The sequence below is a fragment of the Geospiza fortis genome, unplaced genomic scaffold (assembly GCF_000277835.1).
Source record: "Geospiza fortis unplaced genomic scaffold, GeoFor_1.0 scaffold32, whole genome shotgun sequence".
Lineage (NCBI taxonomy): Eukaryota > Metazoa > Chordata > Aves > Passeriformes > Thraupidae > Geospiza > Geospiza fortis.
The window spans coordinates 1,895,831-1,907,441 of NW_005054428.1; positions in this window are offsets into that span (position 1 = coordinate 1,895,831).

Consider the following 11,611-nt stretch of genomic DNA (forward strand, 5'->3'; position numbering starts at 1 on the left):
GGACCAGCACTCAGCACTTTGCCACTAAAATACACAAATATATTTGTGCACTTGAGCCAGCCAAAGAAATGTCTGGGCTTTGTGAGCCCCTCAGGAACTTTCCAGGCCTGTGAAGTGCTCCAGAGGACCGTCAGGAGAAATGGCTCAAGGATGGGACAGCAAGGACATCCCTGCCTGGCTGTGCTGACTCTGCCCTTCCCTGGCACTATGTCACCGAGCCTTGGCCTTGATACCAAAAGGGTTAATTCCATTTTTACCCATTTTTACCCATTTTTACCCTGCCTGTGAACTTTCAGCTCAGGAACAAGGCATGCAGGGGCATGGTTGGAAGAGAAGAAGAAGACATCTGGCTCAAGGATGCAGTGATAGAAGAAAGAAGGACTGAATTTGGGAACTTGGGGTGGGTTTTGTGGAAATGAGTAAACTGTAATTCATATTTGGTGACTGTATATAAACAATACACGGGTGGGATTACATGTCCACATAAGGTTTGGAGTTATCCCGTGTTGGACCTCAGGCCTGAATAAATTAATGTCCTCTTAAACACCCAATTAGTGTCAAGAAGCAGTAGCTTTCTTCAGAAGGTTTTTTTTTTTTTAATTAAAAAACAAAATGTAAAAAATGTGCCAGTTTTCTGCTATTCTACTATTCTGATATTTCAGAGATTTGGTGACCCCAGAGGCTCGCAGGACCGAGGAGTCACCTGTGACACTGTGGAACTCTGTCCTGCTCTCCTCAGCTCCAGCAATGCCCATGCAGCTCCTTCCACACCAAAATTCCTCCATCCTCAGGAAAAACAGCCAACCATGAACCAAAAGCCCCCTAAATGATGGACAAAATGAAGGATGACTGGGGTACTATTCAAACACGAGCTTTTCTTTTCCAGCTTCCTCTGCTGGCTCTGAGTGGGGCCATAACTCACGGATTTGGGCAGGTGCCGCTTTGCTTTTGACTCGTGAGCTGACACCAATCCCGGGCGGCCCCTGTGTGATCTTGAAAGGAAAGGGAACAATGAACCATCCAGAGATCACACAGAATCGCTGAGGGCAGCCAGGAGTTCAGGAGAATGAGGAAAACTCCAGGTGGACCTGCCAAGGGCAGGTGAAGTCGGAGGTTGGGGTGGGATGAAATGGAAGGTGAAAAACCACCAGGTCAGGAGGGATAAATTGAGCAATTTTTTTTTTGTCTGGGCAAGGAAAAGCCTCAAAAAACCTCCACCAAAAACTTGGGGCAGCAGGAGAGAAAGAGTGAAGTTAATGCTGGGCTGTGAAATGGCAAATTCTATGGAAAATATGCAAATATTTGATCCATCAGCGCCCTTCTCTCATTGGCAGTGTGCTGGGCAGTTGTCACCTTACCTAAGGGACAAAAATGGGATCATTTCAGAGACAAGACCTGAAGGAATTTCTGTGAGAGGAGATGGTGAAAAGCCCCTTCCCCACCTCTCTGCTTTGTACCACACCATCCATTCATCTTCTCCCTTTGCCTCCAAGTCACTCTGCTCTCCTCATGCTCTCCATTAATTTGATTTAGCACTTTTGGGGGCTCTGATGGATGAAAAGCTCCATGAGAAGTGCACTGGAGCAGCGTTGCCCCTCCAGTTCCTGCTTTGCCTTAATTGTGCTCTTAGCCCTTTGTTTGGGCATCCACTTATTGCATTTGTCAGGATGTTGGAAAGTGGCCTTTTCTTTGAATTTTTTTTTTTCCCAGCTAATTTTAGTTTGTTTTATTACATGCCCACTGTCCAAGGAGGTGATTAATAATACTGCAGTGCCTGCTGAAAAGCTTGGGCTGATTTTTTTTTTTATTTTGACAAAATAATGAGCCTTGGAGTTTATGGAGCCTTGGCGTTTATGAAGCCTTTCCAAGAAGCAGTAGCTTTCTTCTGAAGTTTATTTTTTTTTTTAATTAAAAAACAAAGTGTAAAAAATGTGCCAGTTTTCTGCTGTTTTGGAAGTATTTTTATTTTGACACCTTAAAAAAATTTAACTTTTTTTTGCTTTTGGCTCCTGTGTAGGATTCCACAAACTGGTTTTTGCATCCCACAGATCCCAAATCATCAGTGAGGGTTTAAGCCCAGCTGTTTGCAGCTGTCTCAGCCAGGGCAGCTGTGCAGCATCTCCCACATCCCCAGGTGCTGCAGATCCTCTTCCATCCTCACCCCGGGGGCTCCTTCCCTCCAGGGTGCTTTCCAAGTGGCTCCAAAGAGGATTTTTAGAGCACTCCAGCACTGCTCAAGTGCTTGTTCAAATGTTGATTTAAAGAAGAGGAAAAAACCTCAAGGATTAATTATGTTTGGAGTGCAAGGAGATAAAACTCATCCAGTCCTGAGTGGCTACAGGAGCTGCTGCCCCACAGGACAGGCTCTGGATGGCTGCAGGGTCCCAGGGCAGGTGAGCCTGTGCAGGGCTGGGGGCAGCAGATGGGGCGGCTCAGGAGCAGCAGCTCCCAGGCAGGTGTGACAGTGCCCTGGGCCTCCAGGGCTGCAGGACAGGGAGGGGTGACTGAGATGGGACCCAGGATCCACATTAACCACCAGAGCTTCTGTGGGAGCTGGGCTTGTCCACTGCCAGCACACAGGGACAGCAGAGTCACAGTCACAGAACGTCCTGAGCTGCAGAACATCCAAGTATCACCCAGTGCAGCCCCAAACCCTGCCCAGACCCCCAACAACCCCACCCTGGCCATCCCTGCAGCGCTGCCCAAATTTCTCCCCCATCCTTCATCTCCCCCATCCCTCACTCTCACACAATCATGGAATGTGCTGAGCTGCAAGGGACCCACAGGGATGATCAATGCCAAAGCCAATTGAGTGTGGAGAAGTGGACACAAGTTTGGGGATAAATAAATCACATTTAAACAGAGAAAGTTCCTTAAACTTCTCTTTTCCTTTCCCATTATCAAGCACTTGGAAAATTCCTTCTGATTTTTATCACCTACCAACATGTTTCTAAAGTGGTGGGAGAGGCAACTTTCTCCAGGCTTTTCTTCTCCATTAGAAAAGTTTTTATTTAGAAAAGTTTTGCCTTGAGATATTTAAAACAAGACTATGAGAAACATGAATTCCTGTTTGTTTTTTTTCTCCTACGGCTGTACAGATTTGATTTTTTTTTTTTTTTTACTTATGAGGCCATGAGAAATGGGAATTTTAAGTCAAGAATCCTCTTGATGATCCCAAAGGGTTTTTCCAACTTTCCATCTGATGGTTGGATATCAGGAGGAATTTTTTCATGGAAAGGGGGCTCAGGCCTTGGCAGGGGCTGCCCAGGGGGGTTTGCAGTGCCCATCCCTGGAGGTGTCCAAGGCAGGCCTGGACATTGGTCTGGGTGACAAGGTGAGCATCGGCCACAGGCTGGGCTGGATGTTCTTGGAGATCTTCCCCAGCCTAAATGATTTTGTGATTCCATCTTTTCTCCTACATCCCAATGCATATTCCCATTTTTTTCCTTTGGTTTTTTTGTATATTTAGCTGGAGGGTAACATTGTCCTCTCTGTGGTGAATAACATATGATAGTGAAAGAAAAACCAGCAGTTCCATCTTTGTAAATTTTCCACTCTGTAGTTCTCCCTGTGCTCCTGTTGAATTGATTTTTCCTTGTCTTTTTATCACTGAGTGGTCCAAAATCATGCAGGATCAGCAGTGGCAACAACACTCTGCACATATCCATGAACTGATAGCTTTTTTCACATTTCAGGGGTTTTGAAAAGAAATTGTAACATTTGGTGTCAGACTCCCAAACTGGTGTTCCTGGTGGTGTTACTTCCCTGGTGAGAAGGAAAGGAAAAGGAGAACATGATGGGCAGAGCAGGGGGGCTGTTTCTGTGCCACTTTATTCCAGGTCAGATCACTCCCTGTCCAAGTTCCAGCTTGCCTTCCCATGTAAATGCAGAGGATGATGATAGTGAGGAAATCAGAAATGCTGACCTAGTGTCTGTCACACTGAAAATGGGGACAAAGTTCCATTTTTATTTCCTGGGAGGGCAGCTTTGATCTTCAGGGATGTTCAAGGGTCTTGAGCCGATAATTTGGTTTTGATTGTACTATTGCATTTGTATTTTTAATTTTCCTAGTAAACAACTGTTATTCCTGTTCTCTATCTTTGCCTGACAGCCCCTTAATTTCAAAATTATAATAATTTGGAGGGAGGAGGTTTGCATTTTCCATTTCAGGGGAGGCTTCTGCCTTCCTCAACAGAGATCTGGTAATTCAAACCAAGACATCCACGGATCATGGAATGGTTTGGGTTGGAAGCACCAGATCTGCTCCATCCCAGGTGGCTTCAGGGCTACTCTTCCTCTGCTCCTAGGGTTCCTTTGGAGCAGTCACAGATCCCCCTGGGACACTGAGTGAGAGATTTTTGCTGCCCATGGGGTTTGTTGCAGCTGGTTTTGGCTCAGGAAATCCAGAATTGATTCCCTGGGCTTGGCTTGGGGTTTGATTCCTTCCCACCCGCCCCAGCTGTGAGCTCTTTACAACCTGGAGTGGGTGGGGTGGGGACATCTGCACACAGCTCTGGTGGGCAAGGGGAAAACAACTCAGGGAAAATCACTGGAGAATTTAGAGGCCCTTCAGAAGCATCAGATCCACAAACCCTTCCTGGGTCCTGCTGTTCTTCCTCATCCTGTATTGAAAACATCCTGGATCCGTGTGGCTGAGAGCAGCCAGCACCAGGCTTCAAAGGAAGAACTGCTGCAAAGAGGATGCTCTGCTCCCTTTGCCCCTGCACCCACATGAAAAGTTGGTCTTTCTACCTGAAATATCTGAAATATCTGATATCAGAATTATCTGATATCAGAAATAACTGAACCTGGCAGTAGATTGCATGAGCTGGCAGCACAATTTCCCTCAGCACCAGCTCCCACCCCAACAGGAGGAATCTGAGTCAAGACAAGAATAATTCTCCTCTGGCAGCAGCAGCTCTGGGCCCCCACAGGCTCTGCCCAAGCCTGGCTGGAAGGTGACACAGGCTGCAATGTCACCCCACCACAAATGTCCCAGCCTGGGGATTGCCTGCCTTGCAAAGTGTCTTTTTTTCCTTCTGCTGACTCCACCAAACCTGGACTGTGACAAATCAGCAGCTCCAGGACAATCCAAAGCAGTGTCACCTCCCAGGTGTCCCTCACGGCAGTGTTTGGATGCGTTGTCTCACAACAGAAATGCTAATCCAGATTTCAGAGCTTCACCTAGACTTGCCTTTAATACCAGACATGCTTAAGGGTGAGAACAAGTTTATTCTGGCAAAACAAGAGGTTAAATTCCTCATTAGGAGAGCTCGAGAGGAGATTACAAAAGAGAAAATAAAACGCGATTGGTGATCGCCCTCAAGAGCAGGATTCCTCCTCAGCCCTGGTATCTCTCACCTGGGATCTCTGGGGTGTGTTTGGGGTTTTGGCACCAGGGGAGGAGCTGCACATGGCACAGTGGCTTTTGGACAGGCATGGGGAGAGATGTGGCTCGAGATAGGGCTGGCAGCCACGGGAGCTGAGTGAAAGGAGAGGGGCTGGGGTGCCAGGCTGGAATGGGAATTGCAGCAGGAGGGGGAAGGTGGGAAACATGAAATCCATGTTTGTGCACTGGGAGAAAGGAGCATAAACAGGAGCAGCTTGAACCCACAACCAACACAGGGAATGTGGATTCTTTAACTTCTTTTCTGCATCTGTCAGGGTCGGGATTGAGATGGTATTTCGTACTTGGGCTCAAATGTTTATTATTGCTTACCTGTATCACAGTCCTACAAGTCTATATCAGAGTCCTACAGGTCTGTATCACAGTCCTACAAGTCCATATCACAGTCTTACAGGTCTAAATCACAGTTCTACAAGTCTGTATCAGTCCTACCAGTCTGTATCACGGTCTTACAAGTCTATATCAGTCCTACAAGTCTATATCACAGCCTTTCAGGTCTATATCACAGTCTTACAAGTCTGTATCACAGTCCTACAAGGCTATGTCACACTTCTGCAAGTCTGTATCACAGTCCTACAAGTCTATATCAGTCTTAAAAGTCTGTATCAGAGTCCTACAAGTTGTGAGATCTACAGCTATGGTTTGACCCCAAGGACACTGAGGACCCCCAAACAGCCTCAGCTCCAATTTGGGCACAGCTTTGGGTGGCATAATTTAAGAAAGGTCTAAATAGTGTAGGAGGTTGTGGGAGCAGGACGTGGCACAGTACATCCAGCAGTGTCCCAGGTGAGTTGCACGCGATGTACCCCAGGTACCTCCTGCAGTGCCCCAGGTGAGTTGCAGGTTCTGTACCCCAGGCACATCCTGCAGGGTCCCAGATGAGTTGCACGCGATGTAACCCAGGTACCTCCTACAGTGTCCCAGGTGAGTTGCAGGTGTTGTACCCCAGGTACCTCCTGCAGGGTCCCAGGTGAGTTGATGAGCTCTCCCTGCATTCAGAGTGCATCAAGAATGCAGGAGCAGCTGCTTGGCCAAACCAACAGCTTCCAGTGATGCTCTGTGTGCTCCTGCTGGGTCAAGAAGGACAAACCCACTTCCCTGGGGTTTGTTGTGTAGAAACAGAGGACAAAAAGGTGTCCCCCAGAAGCTCTGGAGTGGCTTTGGGGCTTGGCCACATTCCCATGGGAGTGCCACACGCTGCCATGCTCTGTGCACAGCAGCCCCCATGGGCACAGCTGGCAAAGCCCAGCCTGAGCCTGCAGGAAATCAATGTCCTGTGACCAAATCAGGGCTCCTCCAGAGCTGGAGTGATTTCTGTGTAGGTGTGAGGGTTCAGGAGCAGGAGCTGCTCAGAGTAATTGAGGGGAGTGACTGTCTCAGCTCTCAGGAAATTGTTTTACGTTGTCACTAAAGGGACTCTGACACTTTGCAAAGACTCCCAGAGAGGCTGCTCAGGTCCTGGAGAGTTTGGAATGGCATGCTCAGCTCACCCCAGTGCCATCCATCACCAAACTGTGCAAATGGGCCAAAATCCCCTTTCCAAGGCAAAGGGAAGGCAGCAGATGCAGGCACAGACGTGATGCGGTGGCAGAGGAGTTGCCATCCCCGCTGCCCTGTGCAACATCAGTAAAAGTCTCCCTTGGGAATGGCCTGAGCCAGGCTGGGGGCTGGAACACAACCAAAGCACTTGTCCCCACTTCATTTTCCTCAGAGCAGGGAGCAGGCCACTTTAAGAGTTTGTATTTCTAAATACAACACGGCCAGTGTCAAGCTGAGCTGTTTGTGCAATAACCCTTGTATGAAATATCCTGAGTCACCTGCCAGGGCTTTGCAGGTGCAATCTCTGTCATTCTGCACCACCAGGCACTGTCCAGCAGGGCAGATCCCTTCCCTGTGTGCTGCAGTCCCTGCAGCCCAGGCTTCTCCAGCTGCTCCCAGGGCGGGATGTTGTGGAGGACACACACCTGGGGCTCTCTCTCCATGGGAGATTTCATTGTCTTGCTGTTTGTTCCTCTCCTTTGAAGCAGAGCCTGGAGGTTCTGCCTCAGGCCTGGGTGATGTCTGCACTTTGCTGCTGCACCAGCTGGGCCCTCTGGACCTGTCTCCACTTTGCCTTTTCTTTCTTTTCTTTCTTGCTTGATTTCTTTCTTGCTTTCTTTCTTTCTTGCTTAATTTCTTTCTTGCTTGATTTCTTTCTTGCTTTCTTTCTTTCTTGCTTGCTTTCTTTCTTGCTTTCTTTCTTGCTTTCTTGCTTTCTTGCTTGCTTTCTTTTTCTTGCTTTCTGGCTTTCTTGCTTGCTTTCTTGTTTGCTTTCTTGCTTGCTTGCTTTCTTGCTTTCTTTCTTGCTTTTTTGCTTTCTTGCTTTCTTGCTTTTTCTTGCTTTCTTGCTTTCTTGTTTTTCTCTTTTTCCTCACCACCACAGATGTGCCTCAGCCCAGCCCTCAGCACAGGGCTCACATTTAAAGCTCACCTGGGCACGGCTTTGTGGCAGAGCTTTGCTGGATGTGGCCAAAGCAGACACAGCTCCTGCTGCCCACTGATGGAATTCCTGCTTGGATGCACCCACCATGGCTGTGTGTCTGTCCAGCCTGTCACCAGCAGGGTCTGGGCACTGCTGCCTGCTCAGAGGCACTAATTTCTCATGATTGTCCTTATCAAATCTTGGTTCTGGCTGCAGGCAGCACAGGAAGGCCCTTGCAGGAGATGCTGCTCTGCAGAGCTGCAAGTGTCTCCCTAATCCTACAAATAAAGACCAGCTTTTCTTCAAAAGGACTCTGAGAACATCTGCCTTATCCATGATTCACCTGCCTTCAGTTATCTTCTTTTATATTTTTTTCTGCAAGGCTGTGAGGCTTAATTATTCTGGAATTGGTACAAGGACCCCAAGGAAAAAGTAGGAAAAGGTTTCTGTATTAAAATATTCTTCCATGTCTTTCTAGAACACCACTGAGAACAATTTCTGGCTTCTTCCTGAATGTGTCTGGAAACCCTACACCCTTGCAGGGTGTTTGGCAGAAATGTTGTACAAAAAGCTTTTTAATCCCCATCGTGTTTCTGTGACAGGAGATGTGGCCATGGGCCGAAATCCACAGCAGGGACTGAGCTCAGCCCCTGAACTCCAGCTCTGGGGGGAATTGGGGTCTCTCTTGAACACCAGGGCTGGGGCACAACCAGCTTTATCCCAGTTCCAGCTCAGCCCTGGTTTGGAAGTGTCAGGCAGCATCTCCAGGGGAAGATGCCCCATTGCATTTCCAGTCTGGGGGCAGGAGGGATCTCTGAAGAGGCAGGAGGTTCCTAAATAAAGGGATCTGCTTTTCTTTTGACCCTGAGTTCTTTCAGACTCACCCCAGTCACAAAATCATCATGGCTGGAAGAGACCTTCAAGATCCTCGAGTCCGACCATCAAACCCCTCACCAAATCCCACCTTAGCCACATCCCCAGGTGCCTCATCCAGACACCTCTGCAACACTTCCAGAGATGGTGACTCCACCACCACCTCCCTGGGAAACTTATTCCAATGCCTGAGCATTTTTTCGGTGATTTTTTTTTTTAAATACCTAATCTGAGCCTCCCCTGGTGCAGCTTAAGGCTGTTCCTCTTGGAATGTAGCAGAAGGAACCGACCTCACTTCAGCCCAAACTCCTGTCATGGAGTTGTGACAGAACTGGGACCTCCTGTGTCCCCTCTCACTGCAGCTGTTCCAGCAGAGCTTCTGCACTGTGAAAAATCATGATTTTATGATCGGCTTTTTGCAAATACTCAAATGAATATTACATGTGTTATGTTAGAAAGTGATGGACACTGTATTGATTTTCTTAAGTAGCGTGTTAAATAGTTTTAGGTTATAACATAATGTTAAAATAGAAACTATGCTATGTAAGATAATTTTTTAAAGAGAAGAAAGAGGTACTCCCATAGAGATAGCAGCCACAGGACACCTAAATCTTTTAGAGAAAGATAATTTATTGCTCCATTATCAGAATTAATGAACTTCTTCCCACCTTGTTCAGCTCTGAAGACACTGTCAGGATTCAGAGGAAGAAGATGACACTGACCAGACAGAATTTTGTTTTTGAATGGAATTTATGCATCATGTATGAGATGTATGAATATGCAAAAAGTTATTGCTTTTAAGGGTTAATCCTCTGTTAATGTGGGTCCTTTTTTGGGCTTATTTTGCCCAGAAAAGGTACCCGGACTGTCCATAACTCTTTGTTTCTCTTGTCTCATATCATCCTAATCCAAATTGTCCAAATTATTATTACTCTAATTATATTGCTATTTTTATAACCATTTTATTATTATCAAACTTTTAACATTTTGAAAACAAGCGATTGGCGTTTTTCACATGCACAAACTTCCCTTCCCCTGGGGCAGCAGGGCTGTGCTGCTCAGCTGTGCTGCCTGTCCCGGACACCCCGCTGGACACAGGTGTCCTCCTGTCCTCCCTACGTGACATTCCACCTCCCCTTCTCCTGCAGCCCCTCTGTGTACACACCACATCCTCAAAAATGCTCCAGCTATTTCCCCGGCTGGCAGCGAGCACAAAGGATTGTTCCTTATATCTGCTGGCTACTGGAAAACAGGAAATGTTCTTTCCTCAGCGCTGCCGGGCTCTGCCTCTTCTCCTGTTCCCCGGCAGGGTTTTGGTTCTGCCTCATTTGCCCGGGGCAGACAGGCAGCACATCCCGAGGGATGCAGAAAGAACAGCCTGGAGATGGCTGGGGTGCGTTCATCCCAGCACACATCAGTCCCTGCAAACCACAATCAACTCTCTAACCACAATCAACTCTCTGTTGGCTGGTGTTCCTTAAAGTGCCTCAATTTGAGGTCTTAACAGCAGTGAAAAGGCAGAAAAAAAAAGATGTTTTGTGGTCTTTTAACTTTCTCTTGCTGGTGGCTTTCGCTCTCCACCTTGGGACAGGTCTGCACGCATGGGTTGGTGTTTTCCCTTTGATCCCGTGTGTGTGTCTGCCTTGTAATGCAGAAAATTTGGAAAGAATCCTTGCAGGGATAGTGCTGGATTGGAAGCCAGACAGGGAGGCATTTCATCAACAGGCAATAGCTTTTCTGGAAGCAGGAGGAGAGCAATCAATGCAGAAAGTTTCTTGTTTTCTTAATCACACTCCTGTTCTACCTTTCTCGGGAGATTTATGAGCCTCCCAAAGTTGGACAAACACCAACAATAGTTGCACATTTTTAGCATCTGAATGCTTTGCTTTGCCTGGCTTCGCGTGGAAAGACAAGTCCAGGCAAGGTGGTCCTGCAGAAAATGGTTTATTGGGACAGAGCCCTGGCCTGCAGCCACGGCCCCTTGGGCAGTGATCTTATCAGACCTCCTGAACAGAGCAGGGTTGGGCCTGTTTGTTCCCTCAGTGGAAGACCTCCGAGGAGAGCCTGGGTGTTGCAAGACCCTGCTATCAATTGTTCCCTGAGAGGAGCGAGCAGGGGGTGCAGGTTGGTGCTTCTGGGATGGCCCCACTTCAGGGGTGCAGCCCTGGGGATGGGGAGCAGGGAGAAGAAACAAAACCAGCTCTGTGCTCTCGGTGAATTCAGACAGACAGAACTGGTTCTTGACTTCCAAGGAGATCTGGGGAGCTGAATACTGCAGGGACCTTTGGGAGTCCCAGTCCCCATCCCTCTCTCTGAAGTGCACAGCAGATTTGGCTGAGATAGCAGCAAGGTATCAGCTTGTTTATTATTTTAGCCAGCTTTGGCTTGTGGGCTGAACTTCACCTTCACTGAGAGCCCCCTGGAAGTTCTCTCCTTCCATTTCCCATGGAGTGCTGGCTTGCCTGGCAGGCTCTGGGATTTCAGGCTACCTTCTGCTAGAAACGTCCCCATCCAGAACGAGGACACTCCTGGCTGCCCGTGACTGCCCCTTTGGGCTCCATGGAGGTTCCTCTTCACGGAGTTCTGGGGACGTTTGGGACACCTTGGGGAGTCTGGGACATCTGACAGATGTGATGGGTGTGCAGGGATCCATTCCCTTCCCACCTGGCAGCTGGTGGGGGTGTGGCTGCCCCTTCCCTCTGGAGGGGGCTCATCCCTGCCCTCGGCTGGCACACCCATGGGTTATAGAGCCATGGGGCTCATCCCTGCCCTCGACTGGCACACCCATGGGTTATAGAGCCATGGGGCTCATCCCTGCCCTCGGCTGGCACACCCATGGGTTATAGAGCCATGGGGCTCATCCCTGCCCT